This window comes from Primulina eburnea, chromosome 10, assembly GCF_022965805.1.
Source record: "Primulina eburnea isolate SZY01 chromosome 10, ASM2296580v1, whole genome shotgun sequence".
Taxonomy (NCBI): Eukaryota; Viridiplantae; Streptophyta; class Magnoliopsida; order Lamiales; family Gesneriaceae; genus Primulina; species Primulina eburnea.
The window spans coordinates 24,577,388-24,599,404 of record NC_133110.1 but is presented as its reverse complement, the minus strand read 5'-3'; positions in this window follow the sequence as shown (position 1 = coordinate 24,599,404).

Here is a 22,017-nt window from a genome sequence, read left to right as displayed (position 1 = left end):
CTTAAACTTGAATTAAACTTGAACTTGAACTTGAACATGCATACTATGACGTGCAAGAACATAAATTTTTCTTAAACATGCTTTCATACTTCAACATACTAAACTTCATCATTTGCGTAGAGGATGTTTCGAAGCAAGTGACCTTTAACTTAATAAATGCCTGATCAGACACACCACAGTACTGGGCTGACAGGGACGTATCCACTGCCACATACATGAGATCCCCGTTCATCATTTAACGGGCCGGTTGGTCCCCGTTCATCATTTAACGCTTTCCAACCACGATCTAACCCGTTCATCATTTAACGGGGTGGAGAGGTCCTCGGCCACGTTCGCCGACTTCCAAACCCATTCACTTTTTGGTCACGAGACATTTAGCATACCTCAAAAACTTCAAATATTTTCTTTACACGTCATACATACTTACTTGGCGTTGAGGGATTCGTTGGACGTCGATCGGGGCCGTTGCTACACATACTAACATGAAGTTCCATTCTTAACTTGCATAACTTAGCCGTAGAATCATGCTCACTCTCAAGTTAAATAAATTCTTAGGACATTCTAAAATTTCCCTTGACTCGACCTTGATAATCCTTACACTAAAACATGACATCCAACTTCGAAAACTGATAAGTGTAAGATTTGCACATAATTTATATTAGAATCCATTTTGAATTATGCTTGTTTCGAACAGAATTATGCGTTTTTGGTTGTTTTTGTTGTCATTTCAAGAATGGAGAAGATAGTGGATACGCAACCAAGTGAATCGAGAAAACAGAACCGAATCGAGAGCTCAACTATTGCCAAGACCAGAAGTATGCGCGCTGCTGCGCGAGTTCTTGCGCTACCGCGCGCGCAAAGATATGCCATGGGACAGAAGTGCGCGCGCCATCGCGCCACTTCACGCGCAGTCGCGCGCACGTTCACTCAAACCCTCGGACAGAGCCTCGCGCGCGCCTGCGCGAGATCACACGCAGCCGCGCGCAATGATGTGCAGATGATCGACAGTGGCATGCGCGCCAATGCGCCAACTCATTCGCACCCGCGCGCACAGATCCGAGAGCAACGCGCGCAAGCGCGATTTCACGCGCAACCGCGCACGAGCAAACGCACCACACGACAGAACGGTCCGCGCCACCGCGCGAGTTCATGCGCCACCGCGCGCGCGCCGCGTTCCAGAAAATTATAAAAGCGCGATTCTTAGGTCAGAAAGGAGGAGCCGCCGTGAGGAGAAAAGACACCATCTTGGGAAGAAAAAGAAGGCAAGAGGAAAGTACTGAGAGGCGAAGATCGATTACAACTACGAAGAACGACGGATCTGGGAACAGAGACGACGCTTTGGATTTTTTATCTTTTCTTTTGTCTCTTTATTTTATTGCGTGTCGATGCCTAGAACTACAAATATGTATTGGTTTCTTTTGGATTTCGTGATGAACTAAATTCCCATTCTAGAGAATGACGTAACTCTGTTGATACGATGATTTGACACCGTTGTTTATGTGATTGAATTCCGCTTTCGTTTAATTGTGTTTTCTGCGTTTACTGCACTGCAATTTACTGGCCATAAATTGTTTGTTGTTTGATTAATCTTATAACTCGGGAGAGGAACTAGGATTATAGATCATTAGAGACACATCGTTAAATGTTTATAGCGTTCGGAAGGCGTATAACTTTAGCGAGGCTTAGTAAGAACATTGTTAGCATTTATCTATGAAACTTAGATTCTAATTAGGAATAATTGAATTGAAGTTGATAGATACACTTTATTCGTCACTTGGAAAAGGGTGAATAAAACAATCTAAGTGTTCTTGGCCATTAATTGATTGAAATTCAGGAATATAAATTAAACTGTGAATAAATTATCGTGGAAACTTTGTGAAATCATTTCTCTAGATATTTTCTCTCATTGATATTTCTCAATTCGGTGATCTAATTAATTCATTGTTTTCAATTAATTCGTTTAAACAATCAAATCTGATTACTGATTTTTCTAGATAAAGTCTTGGCTATTTTAATTACAAGAATTGATATACATTTTTATACACACTCCTCGTGGGATCGATACTTGTACTCAAAAGTACATTTTACTATAACTTGACATCGTGCGCTTGCGAGCAGTTAAGAAAACGCGCAACAAGTTTTTGGCGCCGTTGCTGGGGAGTGTCAAATTTGAATTTATATCAGTATTGTTACCAATTAGTCTAGATTTTAATTTAGAGCTTTTATCTTTCTTTTATCTTATATTGATTAAGCGTTTTATTTTTTCTTCCTGTTTGACAGTGTATGCTAAGATCGCAAAACTCAGACTTGCTTATTTTTGATCCGGAGATCGAAAAGACTACGAGAAGATTAAGAAAATCAAGAAGAGAGGAGATTCAAGCAATGGCTGAGAACAGAGAAAATGACAGACGCGACCAACCAAAGGCGATTCCTATAAGAGATCACTTCCGACCAGTGATCGGCAATCATTACTCTGGGATTGCAAGAGGAACAATCAACGCCAATAATTTCGAATTGAAGCCCGCTCTAATCAATATGGTTCAGCAAAACCAGTTTGCTGGAACAGCCACATCTGATCCTCATGTTCACCTGAGAACTTTCTTGGAGATAACGGACACGGTAAAGATTAATAATGTTTCTGATGATATTATTAAACTGCGTTTGTTTCCGTTTTCTCTCAGGGATCAAGCACGAGGATGGCTACAATCGCTTCCCTTGGGAAGCATCACGACATGGCATGAGCTAGCCACGAAATTTTTAGCGAAATACTTTCCCCCTGCAAAATCTGCCCAGTTCAAGATTGAGATCAGCACGTTTAGGCAGACTGAATTCGAGCAATTGTATGAAGCATGGGAAAGATACAAGGAGCTGTTAAGAAAGTGCCCAAACCATGGCGTCGAAGACTGGGTGCAGATTGAGTTATTCTACAACGGTCTAAATGGGAAAACAAGAGGAACAGTGGATGCTGCAGCTGGTGGCACGATCTTTGCCAAATCTCCTGAGCAAGCTTATGACTTGCTCGAACAGATGACGATAAACAGCTACCAGTGGCCGTCGGAAAGGGCATGAGTAAAAAGGACAGCTGGAGTTTATGCGGTGGATCCTATTACGTCACTCACTGCGAAGGTATCTGCATTGACCACTCAAATAGCCGCGATGAATAAGGTGGGTACATCAAACACCGAAGGACCACCGGTTGTTGTTGAAGAATCACAGTTTCCTGAAGAAGTCCAATACATCAACAACAAGAACTTTGGAGGCTTTGGCGGATATCGAGGTAACCCTCCCCCTAATACTTATCATCCTGGGTTGAGAAACCATGAAAATTTTTCTTATGCAAACAATAAAAATGTGTTGGACCCTCCACCGGGGTTCAATACATCAAATGGGGAAGGGAAGCCATCATTTGAGGATCTAGTGGGGACATTTGTTGTTGAATCTGGTAAGAGGATGTCTAGAACTGAGTCTAGACTCGACAACCTTGAGACACATATGGCGAGTATTGGTGCTACTTTGAAAATCCTGGAGTCGCAAGTTGGGCAGATAACGAAGCAACTCACGTCTCAACCGTCGGGCGCAGTACAAAAGATTGCAGATCCAAATCTGAGAGAGGTGAATGCCATTTTTATGCAGCATGAGGAGATTGGTGTGGTAGGCAGCGAAGAGAAAGAGGTTGAACTCACACATGTTCAGAATGAGAAGCCAACTCCAAGCAAAAGAACCCGAGGTAAGAAATCTGAGAGGTATGATTTAAATCAATGCATTGATATTTCCTTACTTCCCTACCCTCAGAGATTTTTACAATTACAAGCTGAATTTAAAAAGAAAAAAAGTCTTGAAGATCTCAAGACCCTACATTCTAATATTCAGTCTGCAGAGCAGGAAGATGTGGCATTTAATGGAGGAGATTATAAGGAGAAGCAAGGAAATCTCCCTAAGAAGCTACAAGACCCCGGAGAATTTGTAGTACCATGTGAAATAGGGGGTAAATTGGTGGAAAATGCTATCTGTGATTCAGGAGCGAGCGTGAATATAATGCCAAGTTCTCTTTACGAGAAACTTGGATTGAGCAGGATAAAGCCCACAGGACTAAGCTTGCAAATGGCAGATAAATCGGTCAGGACACCGCTGGGTGTTGTGGAAGATGTTGAACTTAAGATTGATAAAATAAGGCTTCTAGCAGATTTTGTGGTACTTGATATTCAGAACAGTCAAAACGTTAATGTCATTCTAGGACGACCATTATTGGCTGCTGTTGGAGCTATTATTGACGTGAAACGAGGAAAGATGACCATGGAAGTTGAAGGTCAGCTGGTGGAAATAAAGGCATCCAAGATATCATACGATCCACCATGAACAGGATTGGTATAGTCGGGCTGATGACGTTAAACCAAGCGCTGTGTGGGAGGCAACCCACAATTTATTTTCTTTAGCATTCATTTTTTTTATTATTTTATTTTATTTTACGTCATTAGTTGTTAATTTTACCCACCACCAGATCTATCACCTCCGCAGCCCATGGAAATGGATGACTCAGATGCTGCGGACAACAACTCGAGCGCCCGAGTTTTGACACTCGTGCGCGAGGTATGTGTTGTGTTCTTTATTTCTATACATCGAGGACAATGCATACTTTAAGTTTGGGGGAGGGTAAAATTGCGTTGCTCATTGCTTGTTAGAATTTTTCTGCAAATTTTTTTAATTTTTTGTTTTATCGATCAGTAGTTAGTTTGATTTTTTTTATTGCATGCTAGATTTGATAGGAAAAGTCATGGATAAGTAAACCGTGTGGCCGATGATGAAAATTGAATTGTGGTCATGAGATTTATATGTGTTCATGAGAACCTAGGAGTCACAAATATTTTGCACTGTCGTGTTTATTGATACTATTGTTGCTTAGAGACAAGTTGTATGCCTGTGATGCTAAATAGACGACATATATCTGATTCTTGGTAATTCTTGCATGACATTGATTGACACTTTCACAAACATAGAAATGATCTAGGCAGTCTTTCACAATATCTTTGGGCCTGTGTTCTTTGTTTACTGTAAGTTGTAGCCCTTTGAGCTTCAAGTTAATTGCGATGCTTAAATTTTCTTCGTGCACCTATTTCATCTACCATTTTTATTGAAATTTGCATGTGACTGGTTTGTATGAGTTGACTAATGGATTGACGGTAAGCTAGAACTTGTTTGAACACTTTTCGAGGCGAAATACGGATAATATGTGACATAGGAATGATTTAGGCGATCTTTGAAACCGTTGAGCCTTCGAGCCTACCAAATGAACATGAAATATCCCTAGTGTCCCATTTTGAGCCTACTAAAAAATCAAGTGGTGTGTGTCAATGACATACAATTAGCCCCCACTTGTATCTATTCTATATCCCACAGCAACTACCAAATGAAGCTTATACACTTAATTTCCTGCCTGCTTTTGAGAGAAATAAATTCATTGGTGTTGTAATGATTCAGATGCTCTTTGAAAAGAAAAAGAAAAAGTAAAGTGTGCGAAAAGGAGTTGGCAAAGAAAAGAGGAATAAAAAAAAACAATGAAAAGGATCACACAAAAGTGGTGAAAAAGAAAAAAGTGGAAAATAGAGGATATGATTGGGAAGAAAACAATAAAGAGATGGTGAATGAAATGCTAGCGAACCTGACAAAGATTCGATTATTTCTCTCAAATTTTGAATTCCATACCTTTTATTGTAGCCATGAGCCGTGGCCTAACGTTACAAGCCTACAAGACCTATTAACCTTGTCACATTTATCCAATATACTAGTGGAGAAAAGTTGTTCAAGTCAAGCCTATGGATACCTGAAAAACATTGTCAACGAGTATAGACTTTAATCACTTGCATGCAAGCATCTCATGGTGTGATTTCATCTTTGGTATACTTCTGTTGAATATTTATTGAGCCAATTGAACACCGATAAAGACCTTTGTGATCTATGAATGTGAATTTGTATTTTAATGAAATGTGAGCTGCACTGAGCTGATGATTTCTTGAGTTTGTAAGGCGAATGGGTATGACAACTTTATTTGAGCATTCGATTGGGTAAATAAACATTGACATATCACACACACACGTGACTCTTGGGAAATCGTGAATTACATTAAATGGATAAAATCTGAGGCCAATATCACTTCTTGCGAATCCATGACTTTTAAGAGTTTCTTTTCTTGTTAATTAACTTCCTGTTTTTATCTCATTTTGCTCGGGACTAGCAAAAGTTCAAGTTTGGGGGGTTTGATAAGTGCAAGATTTGCACTTAATTTATATTAGAATCCATTTTGAATTATGTTTGTTTCGAACAGAATTATGCGTTTTTGGTTGTTTTTGTTGTCATTTCAGGAATGGAGAAGATAGTGGATACGCAACCAAGTGAATCGAGAAAACAGAACCGAATCGAGAGCTCAATTATTGCCAAGACCAGAAGTATGCGCGCTGCTGCGCGAGTTCTTGCGCTACCGCGCGCGCAAAGATATGCCATGGGACAGAAGTGCACGCGCCATCGCGCCACTTCACGTGCAGTCGCGCGCACGTTCACTCAAACCCTCGGACAGAGCCTCGCGCGCGCCTGCGCGAGATCACGCGCAGCCACGCGCAATGATGTGCAGATGATCGTCAGTGGCATGCGCGCAAACGCGCCAACTCATGCGCACCCGCGCGCACAGATCCGAGAGCAACGCGCGCAAGCGCGATTTCACGCGCAACCGCGCACGAGCAAACGCACCACACGGTAGAACGGTCCGCGCCATCGCGCGCGCGCCGCTTTCCAGAAAATTATAAAAGCGCGATTCTTAGGTCAGCAAGGAGGAGCCGCCGTGTGGAGAAAAGACACCATCTTGGGAAGAAAAAGAAGGCAAGAGGAAAGTACTGAGAGGCGAAGATCGATTACAACTACGAAGAACGCCGGATCTGGGAACAGAGACGACGCTTTGGATTTGTTATCTTTTCTTTTGTCTCTTTATTTTATTGCGTGTCGATGCCTAGAACTACAAATATGTATTGGTTTCTTTTGGATTTCGTGATGAACTAAATTCCCATTCTAGAGAATGACGTAACTCTGTTGATACGATGATTTGACACCGTTGTTTATGTGATTGAATTCCGCTTTCGTTTAATTGTGTTTTCTGCGTTTACTGCACTGCAATTTACTGGCCATAAATTGTTTGTTGTTTGATTAATCTTATAACTCGGGAGAGGAACTAGGATTATAGATCATTAGAGACACATCGTTAAATGTTTATAGCGTTCGGAAGGCGTATAACTTTAGCGAGGCTTAGTAAGAACATTGTTAGCATTTATCTATGAAACTTAGATTCTAATTAGGAATAATTGAATCGAAGTTGATAGATACACTTTATTCGTCACTTGGGAAAGGGTGAATAAAACAATCTAAGTGTTCTTGGCTATTAATTGATTGAAATTCAGGAATATAAATTAAACTGTGAATAAATTATCGTGGAAACTTTGTGAAATCATTTCTCCAGATATTTTCTCTCATTGATATTTCTCAATTCGGTGATCTAATTAATTCATTGTTTTCAATTAATTCGTTTAAACAAGCAAATCTGATTACTGATTTTTCTAGATAAAGTCTTGGCTATTTTAATTACAAGAATTGATATACATTTTTATACACACTCCTCGTGGGATCGATACTTGTACTCAAAAGTACATTTTACTATAACTTGACATCGTGCGCTTGCGAGCAGTTAAGAAAACGCGCAACAAAAACAACTTTCAAATCTTTCCCAAACAGTGAGTACACGGACCCCTATCCCGGGTCTGTGTACGGGTCCGTCTACCTACTGTGAAGGAAGAGCTCGGGAAGAAAAGGGGTTGGAGGTCCGTGTCCGTGCGCTGGAAAAAATGTCTCGAAGAAATGGGAAGGCACGGACCCCGTGCTTACATCCGTATGGGGGTCCGTGTCCGTGCTCATTTTTGACACCGTGAAGAAAACAAAGGCACGGACCCCGTGTCATGGTCCGTGTAGACCTCCGTGTACCTACGCGACTTAGAAACTCACGAAAAGTCTGAACCTGTTGTGCTTAACTCCCTCAACTCGGTGTACAACCCAATAATCAACATCACGAGCTCATCTTAGGCTACTAAATCAATGACTCGAGCCTATACAACTGTCCCAAAACAACCATACATCACAATCAACCCAACAAAACCCGTGAACAAGACTTTTTGACACAAAACGGTTTTATACGACATTCAATCTCCCAAGCACCTAAGGACAAGAAACGATGCTTCAATAAACATCCCAACATCATAAATAATATACCTATACGCAGCAACGATCACCCGTCGATCCCCAACGAAGCCTACAACAATTAAACTTGAAGAGCACATCAATATCATAACTTTTCCGAAAACTCAGTTTGAGCAGTCCCACGAAAAACGCCATAACTCACTCAATTTTCATCCAAAAATCTCGAATTTTATATCAAATCGAAGGCATCAAAAAGTTCTACAATTTCCTAGTTGAAAGTTTTCTCAAAATCCCGACGGAAAAGTCGCAGTATTAAAAAGACAGTAAAAACGTGATTTTAGATCTAAAATTAATTCAAAACTGATCCGAATCGTTTTCTGCTCAAACGACGAACGTCACACATATATTTTTACGCATAAAAATAACATAACACATAATATGACAGGATCGATGCAGAAAGGACAGAATATACGTGCCTTTTGATATTTAAAAATACCGAACGACGTTACCGAAGCGGAGATAGAAGCGAGGTTGATCCGGGACGAACGTGGCACCGTTTTCTTGCAATAAAATTCACGAAAACCTTGCTGGAATCTGAAGAGGGGGTGGGCGGTTGCTATGCTAATGAAGAACCCTAGTTCCCTCTTTTAAAATAATAAAACTAGAATTGATAGAGTGTGTGTGTGTTTAAGCGTGACAGGTGTGTGTAAAAGTGTGTAATGTGTGCGTGAGTTTTGTGCTTAATTAGGGAATTTATTTTGCTTAATTAAAATAAATAACATGCTAATCAAATACTAATTAAAAAGGTTGACACAAATAATAAATTAGTTAAAATATTAACTATACTCATCTTTAAATGAAATCCCCCTAATAAAATAAAGTGCACACTTGTTAAACTTTTAAAAGTTTTAAAGTCTTAAAATTACTAAATAAATAAATTAGGCTTAAAATGCTAAAACTCAATAAATTATTTAAAATGCCCCCAAACTCAACTTAAAATAAAATACCATCTTTAAAATTGCCAAGAATCGTCACCGGGTCTTTTCCTCAATCTCGGCTCGAATAAACGCCTGAAACATGAAACTTGAAAAGTATTTTAGCGTGCATCACATAAGCATGACTATATTTAAAATAATATATTTAATTAAATTATGCATGGCTAAACTCATTTTAAATCCAAATAAATGATTTAACGAATTAAATAAATGCATAGGTTGTACGTGTACGAAATTGGGTTCTACACCCACCATTATAGAACCCACATCCGAAGAGCCAAGAGAGGAGATACAAGCTCCTAGAAGATCCTAGAGAGTCTCGAAACCACCTATGAGGTATGGTCTGCTTCTTGAAGAGGGCCATGATGAGCCTAACCATGGATGTGATCCAAGGACCTTCAAGGAAGCATTATCTGATGCCGATTCATCCAAGTGGCTTGAAGCGATGGAATCTGAGATGAATTTCATGCATTCGAACCAAGTGTGGAATCTCGTGGATCCACCTGAGGGAATTGTTCCCATAGGGTGTAAATGGATTTACAAAAGGAAACTTGGGGCGGATGAGAAGGTATTGACCTTCAAGGCGCGATTGTTGGCAAAAAGATATACTCAAAGACAAGGAATTGACTTTGAGGAAACCTTTTCTCCAGTTGTAATGTTCAAGTCCATAGGGGTTTTTCTAGCCATAGCTGCATGGTATGACTATGAGATATGGCAGATGGATGTTAAGACAGCCTTTCTTAATGGGGATATTAAGGAAGAGATTTACATGTCTCAACCTGAAGGGTTTACATCTATCGGAAGTGAGCATATGGTATGCAAACTTCAAAGATCTATTTATAGTCTAAAGCAGGCATCTAGGAGTTGGAACCTCAGATTCGATAGTACAATCAAAGAGTTTGGTTTTGCTAAGAATCCTTAGGAACCCTGTGTGTATAAGAAGGTCAGTGGGAGTGCTGTGACATTCCTGGTGTTGTATGTTGATGACATTCTACTCATTGGGAATGATGTAGGAATGTAGCAATCAACTAAGATATGGTTAGCAAGTAAGTTCTCGATGCAGGACTTGGGTGAAGCATCTTTTGTATTGGGAATACAGATCTATAGAGATAGATCAAAAATATTGCTTGGTCTCACCCAGTCCACATACATTGATACCATCGTGAAGCGGTACTCGATGGATGAGTCCAAGAGAGGACATCTACCAATGTGTCATGGCGTGTCCCTATCCAAGTCTATGTCTCCCAAGACTGATGCAGAGATAGCGGCGATGACCAGCATTCCTTATGCATCTGCGATTGGTAGCATCATATATGGGATGATATCTACACGTCCTGACATGGCTTTTGCCCTAAATGTAGTGAGTAGATATCAATCCAACCATGGTCTTCCACACTGGAAAGCTTTGAAAGACATCCTCAAGTATTTGAGAAGGACCAATAAGATGTTCTTGGTCTATGAGGGTGGAGAACTGAAATTATAAAGCTATACCGACTCTAACTTCAAAAGCGATATCGATGACTCAAAGTCAACCTCTGGATTCATATTCATGCTCAATGGTGCTTCTGTCTCTTGGAAGAGTTCCAAGCAAGACAGTACAGCGGATTCCACCACTGAGGCAGAATATATTGTTGCATCAGCTGCAACAAAGGAGGCTGTTTGGATAAGGAATTTCGTCCAAGAGTTGGGCGTCATTCCTAATGGAGTTGCTCCTGTCCCGGTGTTTTGTGACAACACGGGAGCCATTGCTCAAGCAAAGGAGCCGAGGTCTCATCAGAAGTCCAAACACGTATTGAGAAAGTACCACATCTTCAGAGAGATCGTGGAAAGAGGAGATGTCACGATTGACAAAGTCGGCTCCGCAGATAATGTTACTGATCCACTAACTAAGCCTTTACCTGGACCATTGTTCGAGAAGCATCGCGAATCGATGGGTTTGAAGCATATGGGTAGTTGTCTCTAGTGCAAGTGGGAGATTGTTAGAGTAGGTGCCCGTCGAGCCAAGTGTTGGCCGAGGGTTCATGATTAAAATCTATGTATAAAGTCTTTATTTTAATAATATTTGAATTTATCGTTTTGGCACTTCTTTATCTGTATACCCATGCTAGTTGCTTAGATAAAGCCCTTGAATATACAAATAGTAGAAAGAATATGAGATGCTCATATGATGAGTATCATGAAACTCATATTTGTAATACTGTATATTCTAAACGGTTCCTAGTCGATTCAGCCGCCACTAAGAAGGATATAGGCCGCTCGAGTTCGAGACTAGTATCTGCGTTGTGAGTACCATGTTTCATTGGTAGGGGACATTGTGATATCCGAACATGCAGATAGGTGCTCCTTGTAGAGTGCACTGAACAACCCTCCATAAAAGAACTTTCCAAGTGGTTCTCACTTATCGAGTGGAAAAGTCCTAGTTTATGGTTGTACACCATTAGTCCTTATGACCCGGGACAACATTGAGACTCTATGTGCTAGAATTACACTTTGACTTGTTTATAGACTCTCATGGGGTCATCAGGTGGCAAGGTTTGGTGTTCTGTCAAAACATATAGGAGTCGATGCATTGTAGTCGGTGATTCACCGCTTACCTTCGGGTATGGATATCCTATGTGTTATCATGTGTATGTAGGTTAAAATCTCTGATCAGAGTATGGTGGTAATTATGAAAGGGATTTCATAGATTACACCATCGATGCAACTACGACATGACACATAGTATCGATTCATTGACAACTCTCGATAAACCAATGGTTGTCGAATCGGTCGGGATATATGAGTTGAAGGGACCGTACTGTACGCTAATCATAATTGAATGGTCCTTGCAGGCACTATCATTTGATACCTAGGGAATCATGTAAGCGATGCTGCTAGGTGTTTAACATGAATGGTTGGGTACTATCAGACTTGAGTTCTGACATTCTTGTTATCAAGGAGTTGATAAGTAAGAATGGAGCAATTGGTGTATGCTCGTATAAGGACATGTTAGTCCGAATCACATGGAGATGTAAACCCACGGCTAGTTGTATCAATGAACCATTGTGGGCCACACAAGTGCTAGCTTTCTAGATCCCGTTGAAAAGTAAAATAGTTCAATGTGTTGAACGACTTATAAATGAGTTTATAAGCGTAAAGAAAAATAGAAGTAGGACTTCTATGAGAGAAATGTAACTTTTAATTTATGAATGTGTTCCTAAATTAAAAGTGGGCCAAGTGAATAATGTATTTGAAAATTGTGATTTTCATAAACATTATTATGGACTAAATTAAATTAATTCAAGTGTTGAATTAATTAAACACTAGTGGTCCTAGTAGAGTCCAAATAATTAAATTAATTCAAGTGTTGAATTAATTAAATAACATTGGGCATTGTAGAGCCCAATTGGAAATAATTATTTAACTAGTGGACTTGAGTAAAATCAAGTAAAGTCTAATTGGGTTCAAATATGTTTGAGACAATTAAAAAGTCCATGGGCCCTATGTAAATGCTACAAGCCCACTAGGGTTTGCATGCTTGGGAGGTGAAGAGTTGTAAATACTTTTGAATAAAATATTGCATGGCATGCAACTTTTGCTTTTTGCTTTTTGCAACACCAAGACACAACATTCACTCCCATTCTAGCATCTCTCTTGGCCGAAATTTGTGGGGAAATTCTCTCAAATTTTTCTCTCCATTTTGTTCTTCAATTGTTGAAGAAAAATACACACTTCTCTTTGAAAATCCTTTTGTTTTTCTAGTGCAAAACAAGAGGGGATCTTCTTAGCAAGTTGTGGGCCTAATTTTGAGCAAGGTGTGCTCAAGGAAAGCTTGTAGAAGTTCATCCTTTGAAGAGCTAAAGTGTTTACACTTTAGTTGGAGCCATCATCAACCTCAAGAGGTTGATAGGTAACGATTTTCTCAACACCCTATGTATGAAAGTTGAGATTTTTGTATATGCTACACTAGTACTAAGGTGGCCGAAATCTTTTATGTGTTTTTCGAAAATTTTTGCTTTCGTTGTGCATTTCGGTCACCTAAATCGATCCCTTTCAGACACCTCGCGCATATGCGCGCCCTCACGTCGCGCATATGCGCGGGGTCTTCTGTCCAAATCGCGCATGGTTCGCGCATCAAGTCGCACATGTGCGCGAATGCACTACCCTCGCACATCTTTTGCGTCTTTTCTCGTCTTTTCCGGTCCACTCCTTTCTGTCAATAACCATTTCAATTAATCAAGAAATCATCTCAGATTAATCTCAGATTACGGTAATCAAATTCTTGGACCTTACATTTCTCCCTCCCAAGATACGATTTCGTCCCCGAAATCATAAGCAATCCATTCATGGAATACAGATAATCATTTCAGCAAATCGGATACAAGAAAGAGATATACATAAACTACAATAAACTCATATCAAATTCTGTCTTTCAGATAATATCTATGATTTCAATCTGAAGAATTCAAGAAGTATAATATCCTCATACTATTTAAGACCATTCTGATAAAATCAATCGCAAATACTGGCTATACAACATCCGTATATACCAATTATCAGATTTCATTTTCTTTATCAGATCTCTGATCCTATCAAATTCAATCTCAGGCATCACCGCAATATCATCCCCATACGAAGGAAATCCACAGTTCTCACTGTACAATACCTCGGCTAAAGCTATTTCAATTCGATACTCATTTAATAGCTATTATTGTACAATAATTCATAAAGTTACAAGACATCAGGTCAATAGTGCTAAAATCCAGCACCACATTTCCTGGATATCCTCCAGTATCTAGATAGTTCGCTCCGACTATCCGTTAATCTATAAACCATAGATAAAAATCATGCTATACATTCTGCCAAAAGTACAAAATCAAACGAAAATCACAGTCCGATATGTTCAACTATGGCATTCAATACAATCTAATCCCTGTTCTGACATACCTCTCAGTCGTCTAGTCATATCTGTACGTCATTCTGTACAATATACATATGCAGATTTGCACAATCGTTCAATTACACTGACATCACCGTCATTGTCATAAACAGTTTTCAGTGATTTCATTATAATATCCATAGATATGTACTCCCATTTCTATTCAGGAATTGATAATCTGTATATTCAATCTCCTGGTTTCTATTTTTCTGTCTTCATTTGTCAGCGATTGAGACATTTCAATACAAATTCTGACATAACTGATTTCGTTTGTTTACATCAAAACTGTCCGTTCGAATTATCACACATCTCCTGTTATCAGAATAATACTGAATCTACTACTGTGTGCATTTGACAATACTTGTCATTTCAAATTCGAAATATCTGACACAAACAATCAGCTAATTATATAAAATAAAGCATTACCTACCTGTTATTCTGATTGCCACACTGTTCTGACTATCGAAATCATTTCTGAACAATCTGATCAAACTTCTGAACTGCTGTAATTTTCAAAATCAGTTCTGAATCGGCTTGAACTGTACATAATCATAACGGTTCATAATAATCGGTATCAAATACGGATTCAGAATAACAGCAATATCGGACTGGATTCAAATACCAATCATTTATACTGATATAGTAAACTCGTAAAACGTAATTTCTGACATTTCTGAAGTTCTGCCATTTTCAATGTCATTTTCAGCCATTGATCATGGTCTCAACTGTGCTACAATCAGTCAGCATACTATCTTCAAATATCACAGACTCTGAATACAATCTGTTGCCATCAAGATTCATATCCGAACCATTATGTATACAACAATCTCAGTTTCCCGAATACTCAATACAATTTCAACTAATCGATTAAATTCATTCATACGCTGCGAATATATCAAAATATCATAGATAAAACGAGCATAAAATCATCAGCACACTTCTGAATACAGGATTTATCAACTCATGCACAGAACTGAAGTATTTTACAGAGAAACACATAATCAGATGTAACTCTAACTCTCGGCAGTAAATCTTCTAACTGACATTTCAATGCTTTCAATTCAATTAATATCAGTCTGTACAAAATTCTGAAAATACCCACAATACCTGATATCGAGTCAAGACTGAAATCAATCTTCCTGGCTTGAATCAAACCCGAATTCTCATCTGGGACAACCGTAGCAACGCTCTTGTCCCTAGCAACTCAGTCAATGATCCATTCCATCTCAGTAAATTAACTGATTATCTAAGGAATTACTCCATTCCTTTCGATAATCCTTGAGTCATAAATAATATGGATATCGAAGGAGTTTTAAATCAAAATCCTTATCGCATATTATTTATTATTCGGCCATTTCAAGTCCGAATCTTACCACCTCCTGGCAAGAATCTACAATACTTCTGTACTTGCTAACACATCAATATAAGTAATGTGGTCAGAATCGGACAACACAAGTACTACCCAAAATAACTCAATCTTATTCTCATTTTACTGTTGTTTATGATATTTACAAAATTCATTGATAACAATTCTTTCCCCTCAAAATAAAGGACTCAATACTACAGTACACACAGACCCAACAGGTACAACATATATCAATGTCATTCATACAAAATCATGTATAGGATGTATGAGTACTTCACAATACATATTCAAATAATCATAAAAGAACAGTTACCTGTTACAAGCTCGTCAAATACATCCTGGGTCTATCTCCTGGTCCTTACACCCCGATGATTCAGCTCCATGAGATCTCCGGGAGCCTTTCTGTCGACAAACTCTGGCAAAATGTCCTTACTGTTTACAGAAATTGCATCTACTAGTCACTCCATGACATTGCTCCGTGAGATGTCTCCCTCCGCAAGTTCTGCAATATATTCCCGTATAACTCGGGCTAGAACCACCGGAGCTAGATGAACCGCTTCCTAACTTCTTGAACTGCTTCTTTTGAACTTTCAACTGCTCTTCTTTCCACCACTGCTGCTACCAATCTCAATTCTGGAAGGCAGTTGTTGTGGTATCGGTGTTGGAAGAACATATGAAGCTTCTTTTTGTCTCATCAGAACGGTTTCTGCTCTTCTGGCTCGATTCAGAGTATCAGCAAAGTTACTCGATTGTTTCACATTCACCAATGTACGTATCTCCGGATTCAATCCCTGGATAAACTGATCAGAAACAGCTGTATCATTTCTAGCCACTTGAGGGGCAAAATGTAACAAAGTGAAAAACTGGGCCAAATACTCATCGAAATTCAACTGACCCTGTCTTAGATTTGTAAACTCTGCACTTTTATACTGTCGATATGACAGAGGTACAAATCTTTGATAAAATTCAACTTTAAAAATTTTCCACGTAATCCTTGAGCCACGCTGTGCTATGGCTTCCCTGGTTACCAGCCACCAACTCCTAGCGACTTCCCGTAGTTGGTTCCCAACCAGTTTAACTCTACAATCATCTGTAAAACCAAAAAATTCAAATAACATTTCTATATCCTCCAGCCAATTCTCACAATCGCCTGGCGCCTCAATAACCCTCAGAATCGGCGATTGAAATGACTGAAATCTCATCAACTGTGTTTCCATCGGAGTTTCTGATACATCCATCGGATCAGTCGAAGTACTACCTCCTTCTGGAATTCTTCTAGGAGGAATATCTGATAATCACAAGCATTAGTAGTAATAGGAGACAAATCCGTCTCAATCCCAATCCTGATCAGCTTAGCTCTGATCAAGAATTGGTTCTGATCCCGTTTCAAATAATACGTATTACCAAATCAACTCAGATATTCAGGTAACATGTAACTTTCTAAACAGTAGCATTTACAATGTAATTTCAACATTATATTCCAGCATATGCCATGTAACTTCAGGCAGTAAAACATAACATCATGCTAGCATACACAATGTAATTCCACATTATAATAAATCACATGCTAGCAATCACATACAAGGAAAGAAACTCATTCTACACCGCTCACTCTTCTCTATCTCCGTCTCAAAACCTACAGTTCTGGACCTATAGCTCTGATACCACCTGTTGTGGGGACCCGGACGCTAATTAATTTCTAATCATTCTTAGAATTAATCAATCAATTATGGTAAACAAGGTCTAAATTTTTATTTTTTAAAAAAAAATACAAAGCGGAAACGTACTATAAATCAATCTAATTTACATATTAAAGTTAAAGTACAAGTCTAGTACTTAATACATTTCTATTAAACTAGATTTCAATTACTAAAGATCAAGTACTGAATCCTAGTCCATTTCTGAGCCCGGATCTCCACGCTATCTAGTCCAGCCTCGTTCTCTTCTTGACCTTGATCCTGCCCCACCTGTTGTCATGCACACATACAAACAAGACAACAGCCGGATAACTCCGGTGAGAATTATAATCCCAGTATAAATCAACGAAACATACAATCATATAAACACATATAAAGCATGTAACAGATAACAACAATATGTATCAAAATATGAAACATAATGCATATCAGACTGTCAACAATGCTCGTAACTCTACAATTCAGACTAGACTCAATCCTAGTCTAGGGATCCCGGTTTCCAGATGTGGTATTCCTATATCGACCAACAGTAATAGAAAAGACTCCAGTTTTATCCACGTCGATATAACCAAAACACCCAGATGTAAAGATGTTGGTATTCCTATATCGACCAACAGTAATAGAAAAGACTCCAGTTCTCTTCAAGTCGATATAATCAAACATCTAGTGTCCTGAACTAACCGTCATAGACTGTGGTCCTATCGCCAATACACTATCTTGTGACATCGTGCAATGTACCCGTGGCTAACTCGCCACTATCAGGTACTTCTGTCACAAGATTACTCGTCTAATGCGTGCTCCTATAACTCCATAGAACATGTATTTAATCAAATCATTAAACAAAATGATAGAACATAATAATAAGTATGTGAATTAGGGAAACTCAAGTACATCCTACTTGAGTTGATGTCCCAATACCACATTAACTTATACCTTTATCTTCTCGGTCTGACGAAGACGAAGTCCCGACTTCAACTCTGTCCATACCCAATCTGATAATGACAATCGAATAGATACAATATCAGTATATAACTCAGTTCAAAACCTGTTCTGATCAATACTCAAATCAAAACATAATATGATCAATGCCAATCGACATATGGTATCACAATACAATCTCAACCAATACCAAATCTGATCAATATAAATTTACGGATGTTTCGACGTCATAATAATACAATCTCGATAACTCCGTCAGTCCCAACATCACAGATATAATAATCCGGCCCATAATCAATATCAATACAAAATATCATTTCACTTCTGTGCCGTCTCGCAATATCGGTAATACAATTCTCAGTATATATGAATCAACAACTTATCTGATTCAAGTCTGAATAATATCAATATACCCAGTGATACAGTATAAATAAGATATCAATTCAAATACCACATAACCAATAATACCATAAGTCTGATATCAATTTGGTATAATTACAATCGAATCAACTTTGAAAATTCATAACAATTTCATACACAGTCTGTTTTTCAATTTGACTTCAGATATACGATGTCTACTGTATCAGAAACTTCATATATGATTCCTATTCAATTCTGACAATATCATAATTTCAAATCATGTCTAAACGTAACAAAACTTACGTCTAGTTATAGCTGTCGTCGCTAGAAACTCGGTGCTGTAGTCGGATTCAAAATCAGACGGACGGATTGATCGAACTTTAATCTCCTATGAAGCTTCCCTCAGCTTTTCCTCTCTCGTTTCTGAGGAACGAATTGCTTGTATATACATATATATATATATATATATATATATATATATACACGTAGCACATAAAGTGGCAAGTGGCTTGTTCTTGTTCTGCATATCGCGCGCATATGCGTGCTCAAACGCCGCGCATATACGCCGAGACTGTTATGCGAATATCTATCATCTCGCGCATATGCACGTCCTCTCCTCGCGCATATGCGCGAGACTTACTGTCTCGGCATCTCCACTTCGCGCATATGCACGCCCTACACGGCGCATATGCGCGAGGTCCTCTGGACATTTTCGTTGGCTACTGGACACCTCGCGCATATGCGCGCCCTCACGTCGCGCATATGCGCGGGGTTTTCTGTCCAAATCGCGCATGGTTCGCGCATCAAGTCGCGCATGTGCGAGAATGCACTACCCTCACACATCTTTTGCGTCTTTTCTCGTCTTTTCCGGTCCACTCCTTTTTGTCAATAATCAATTCAATTAATCAAGAAATCATCGCCGATTATTCTCAGATTACGGTAATCAAATTCTCGGACCATACAATTACCCCTCAAAATCTTTTATTATCACAGTCATCCCTTATCTCTCAAGCTAGAAGATAGAAAGAATATTTAATTTCCATTCACCTAGCAATCTCCTCTCATTTTCTCTAGACATTCTCCCTACCCCATTCCCGAAATTTCAGAGCAAATATCAGGGTAAAAATCGTGAAGTATCTAAGGAAAAATTGGAGTGAAATATCTAGTAGAAGAAAAGAAAAGAAGAAGACTCCTCCTCTGCGCCGCGTCGTTGTGTTTATTTTGCTCTCTTCAAAACAAAAATTTCAGGCATGTTTATATCTTCCTTAACACTTCAATTAAGCCATATTATTATTTTAAAACATCATACTCAATAATTTTTTTTAGCAAAACCGAATTGCAGAATTTTTCTGGTTTTTTCTTGCTTCACGGGTTCTGAGTTTTTGGTGTTTCAGGTGGTTGGCTCGTGTCGAGGCTCCCAAGGCTGGATCTAGACATGTACAGGACATGTTAGGATCATGTTGGTCCATTCGTTCAAGCCCCATATACGCTGGAAATTTAGAAATACAGCAACTCATTCACAAAGCCATTCTTGAGTTCGGCTTTATGGGTGTTAGTGTGGATCTTGGTTGGCTCTTTAGCCATTAGCCACGGTTCACACCATACCCCTTGATGTCTAGATCATGCCATGGTCAATCAAATGACCACTGGAATGACACAGGACAACAAACAAAGGAATACTCCCCACGCACGCAAGGGTGCTGCTCGGGTGGGAGTTTCGGGTGTTCATGGTTTGGGTTAAATTCTGGCTGGCCTAGGTCCCTTAGCCATTGTTTAAACCATTCCTTAGGATATTTGTAAGAGGTTTTGGTTGGTGGTTCAAGCCCCAATGGCCATTAGCCTCGCAAACGACGCAAGGAAACGGAAACACCGCTGCTGTAATTTTTGACAGCAAGTGTGCTGTGGTTCAGAGGTGTGTTTCGAGTTCTTGGTTGGCTTTTAGTCTATGGACTTGGACTGGACAGTACCACATCAAGTTAGGAAGGTCGTGTTTTTGACCGTTTCTGATTCGGTTAAGTTTAGAGGTCGTACGAGAATTTACAGTGCGATGTGCCAAATTGACTCTCGAAAGAGCGTTTCATGTTTTGGCTTCCATTCACCAAAATTTCGACTCGTATCATTTTTGGAGCATTATTTAATCATTTTAGGTATATTTTAATCATGAATAAATGATGCTTCGGTGTTGGTTCGGGTTGGCACAGAGTCATGATTAAATACTAAGTCAATGGGCGTAATTGTCTCGTTTATGGATTCAATTACAAAGTTTGGTCAAGTAAAATCATTTGCATATTTTTCATGTTAGATTTAAGTGGCAGCGAGCCTGGGAACGATCCAACCCATTTGGTAAAATTAATACAGAATATTTAATTGCGTTGTTTAATTACATTACGTGCATAAAAATATAAGATATTCATTTTTGAGATATATGCGATATTGCTTGTGGCCACTTCACTATCATGGGATTATTACTTCACTCGGTGGTCACATATCGGTTCAGTTAAGTTCCACCCAGTATACTGTGGCATTAATCTGATCAGACGATTATTACTTCACCTGGTGGTCACTTACCGGTCCAGTTCAGTTCCACCCAGTATACTGTGGCATTAGTCTGATCAGACGATTATTACTTTACCCGATGGTCACTTACGTAGAACATATTCGGGGCCACTTGCGTAGAACATATTCTCAACAGAAAATTATTATTACATGTTATTTCATGACAGGGCTCCACGGAGCAAACATTTCACTTATGATTTTCAGTTCAATTATGCACGTATTATAATTACTCATGACAGGATATATTTACGTTACGCCAGACTCATTACATTTCTACCCTGCATGCAATTTTATTATTTATTTACTCGTTATTTACGATATATGCATGCTGAGTCTTTAGACTCACTAGACTTGATTGTTGTAGGTACTGATGAGGTCGGGATCGAGGACGGGGGCCAGTGAGGCATCTTAGGTCAGCAGTAGTGGAACCCGAGGACCTCATTTTCAGCATTTACCATTTTTATGCTCAAACATTTTATCTTTCGTTGGATTATTTTAAATTGTTAGTTTGCGAACGATAATTTCTTCCATTGCTATTTTGAACATTAAAGATTATTTATCAGTTTATTTTATGAATGAGGCATTTAAATTAGTTAAAAATAAAATTTTTAATTTTTCCGCAAATTTTCAAATACGAATTTTTAGGCCTTTACAGTTGGTATCAGAGCCAACCTCTCTTAGTACGGTGTGGTTCGGGGACGAACCAAGCGGAAGCTGGTGGGTATGTGAGGCCCGGGGCCGAAGAGGGCGGTGGGTGATCGCCGGTGCCATCAATTGCATGGACAATGAGCGGCTCCTGCCAGGCTTCTAGGTGGAGGGAACATGAATGAACCGACCCACACAGGAATGAGAGGGATAACGAAAGTGCATCTTCTTTTCGGTAGCTCATCACATAAGAACTCCAAAGTTAAGCGTGCTTGACTTGGGGCAATTTTGGGATGAGTGACCTCCTGAGAA